Raw genomic sequence first — 3,492 nt, forward strand, 5'->3', positions numbered from 1 at the left:
GACACCAGCTTAGGCAGCCCCGGCGGTCTGAAAATGAGAATATTAAGAATGGCTCGCGTTAGCGCTTCGTTCTCGGAAGCGGCTGGCTTTTCTCCCTATCCTTCCTCCTTCTCTTCTTCGATTTCGGGACGATAAAACCTTAGCAGTTTACAGGTTCTCGCCTCCTAATCAAACCTCTTATAAAAAGGTGTACAGTTAATATACATTAATATAAAAATTAACGTAAACCTTCTTCCCGCTATATCATTTGCTGAATTATAAAAAAAGAGGTTCATTTCCTTGAGTTTTTATTTTCTTTTTTTTTTATGGCAAAAATTAATAGTCTCACAATAGATTCTATCAGTTCTGGGCGTCAGGTGACGCGTTTCTCCTCAGTCCAGCCAGCATTTTTCCCCTCGTGCACGAGTAGTTGCCTATGAAGGCATCGTGTTACCGTTCCAAGTGATCAACTTGTTAATGACGCAGATTGTTATCACAGAACGTCGAGTTGGGACTGGCAGTCCGGATATCTGCCTTGAGAAACTTGCCGTCCAAGTATGCATGAAGGAGAAAACGAAATTAATTAATTAGAACTTGGTTAAAAAAAAAAAAATCATGTCATATCTAAAGGGGAAAAATTGAGTTAATATGAAGGCCTATATAAGGTTCGTTCTTGCAACGGCTGTCTCGCTATTTTTATTCCTCCTTTTCTCTTCGATTTCTGACAATAAGACCTCTTGGGGTGGAAAAAAATTCCGGCACCAAAAACTGATGAAACAATGTTTCGCCTTTTCTCTTATTATTTTTTTTTTAAAGGCCCCTTTGTGTAAGGTACGAAAATAAGACGACTGCTAACTTAGCGGCAGCGACCGTTTCAAAATTTCATGGGGTTCCCAGACTCTGACATCGGCATCAGTAAGGTGGCATTCAATTCATCAATGCTCCTTGATAGGTTTTGATCCGGATGAATTGCCAGACGAACGGTGGGTTAGGGGGGGGGGGGGGGACTGCGGAGCAGAAGCGGCGAGAAAATTGCAAATATGAAATATTGCAGTTGCGGCCAAAATTACCTTGAAGCTGCATTTTCAAAAGTAAGGTTAACGAGGTGCCGGTGGCCGAGGGGTTAAGTAACCAAGAAAGTCCCGAAGGATGAAAGGTACAAGGGCATAGGTATTAAGATAAAGGGGCATATTACTCCGTAGGTAGGGCGGAAAAATTAAATCACCACCCAAGGGAAGCCAAACAAGGTTTTCTCTTTTCAGAGCGCAACCAGGCAAGGAGAGAAAGAGAGCCGTTTACGCCCATCAGGGGCGTGGGTAAGTGTGTGTTGATTGAATGTATACAATGTGCCGTGTAATTGTATTTGAGGTAGTGCAATAGTTGCTATGAATAGAGTTCCATTGGTGGGAGATGACTGTTTTACTTATACAGGGTACATTAATGGACCGTCTGGTAAGATAAATGTTTGGCCCAGCTTTAGTTAGGGCGTTGTGTTTATTGTAAGCGCTTGGCCGCGGTTGATTCCCCGCCCGAGGTGGATTTTAGTTCTGAACAGTATAATGTTCGTTCTCCGGCGGCAACGGCCTGGCTTCCTCCTATCATGCTTTCTTCCTCTATTTCAATTTCGAGACGATAAGGCTTAGCAGATTACAATCCCTCGTATCAAGGCCTCTTTTGTACTTTGTTTTCCTCTTAAATTATAAGTAAAGGTGCACCAGTTAGGGTAAAGAACCTCTTTTGTTAAGGCGACTTACAATAGACCAGGAGATGGGACTGACATTGAGGGACATGGAAGAGTTGACCTGGTTGGCAATTCACAGCTATAGTTCCCATTGTCATGCTCGAGTAGAGTTCTATTGATGGTTAACGTGGTCTGATCTATGGTAGCGCACCCTTCGTATGGTCGCTTAGTTGATGTCAGACTAAGCCGGCCATCTGTGTTAAGCCCTGTGGACAGAAATATGAAGTAGAAGTTTCGGATAATTAGACTTAAAACAAAACAAGAGAATGGGATAAAATTTGTAAGTGCGATGAGAACGTAAAGAAAGGTAGAACTTTCATAGGATAGTGGTACTTACTACTTTAACGTTACGCATGCAATATTTTAGGAAAAGTAAAGGATAATTATGCTGGTAACTCTATGTAATAAGGTAATAATAAATTGTATTTATAATTAGCTACCAACCAAAATTACGCGTAACACTATTAGTGACAACATTAGAGTTAGGTCTTTCAGGCAGAAATTTTAGCGGAACTACCCAGGCTAGTTACCCATGAAAAATTACGCTGATGACGCTAAAAATATGGTAATTGAAGCTGTACAAAACAAATCACATTTATCATTTCAACGACTGGTAGGCAGCTAGGTAAGTGTAGTTATGCAGCACTTTTATGTTTATTGCTATCTATTCAACACAATATGCGGACAACTTTATCTTAGATGGGTGTCCAACATGCAAACTGCCTAATCAAATGCAGCCTTTTCTCCACAACAGGAAACAGACGTAGCAAAACTTGAAGAGCCTGCACAAAATTATAACCAGTATATAATAACAAAGCTATGCGGAACCATCTGAACACGCATCACATTGATAACATATTATACGGAGTTTCTTACATTGAAGCATAAGGTAGCTATATGTACAGGAACTAATATATGTCGATCATGAGAATACATATCTTAAGTTCTAAGACGGTATTCACATGAAGGCCATGTTATGGAAGCCCAAAACTATCGCAGATAAAACAGAATTTATATTTCATATATTTCCTCATCTATTGTACTAAAGCGAGGTACTGGTTGCGAGAATCTTAATTGAATTTTTCCGCTGTTGAAAATATTGTCACTTGTTGTACATGGGTAGAAGATGCGAATTTGGTTTCATGCATCCAAAGAGAAGTCATAAAAGAAGAGAGATATAAATTGTTGCTCGTTGGATTTTCTCCGTCGTAGAAAATGGTTTTGAATTTGAAGATTTTGAACTGAAAGGAAGAAAATTGTAATAAGAAAGGAAAAGCCTCGGGAAAGTAGGGAAATAGAAAGAAATAAAGTGTTAAAGGTAGTTTCCTCTTTCCACATAGTTTTGTACGAGATTTTCTGTGTATTTTACAATAAAGAAGTATACATTTTGTAGTGTTTTTGAAATCCACAAAGTGTTCTCTGTTTTGAAGATCTCCATGGGAAAAGCTAGTTTTCAGTATCATTGTGAAGCATAAAGGCCCTTCCATAAGTCATTCTGGTTTGTAAAAATGACATAATGGCGACCGTGACAGGACTATTGGAAGATTTCTGTAAGTAATTGTCACTTGAAGAGTGGCTTGCCTGAGTATATTTGTTTTGTAACTTGGAACCACACAATTGATACAATTATTTGCAATGATGGAAGGGCTGAAGAAAGAGAGATCCATGCTCAGGACCTCTCTCACAAAGGCTAGCAAAAATATCAAAGCTATCTTACAGAAGGATTGCTTATCTGAGGAAGATGGAAGTGATTTGGAAAGTATTCTCTCAGT

The sequence above is a fragment of the Diaphorina citri genome, unplaced genomic scaffold, assembly GCF_000475195.1.
Source record: "Diaphorina citri unplaced genomic scaffold, Diaci psyllid genome assembly version 1.1 scaffold10296, whole genome shotgun sequence".
NCBI classification, from domain to species: domain Eukaryota; kingdom Metazoa; phylum Arthropoda; class Insecta; order Hemiptera; family Psyllidae; genus Diaphorina; species Diaphorina citri.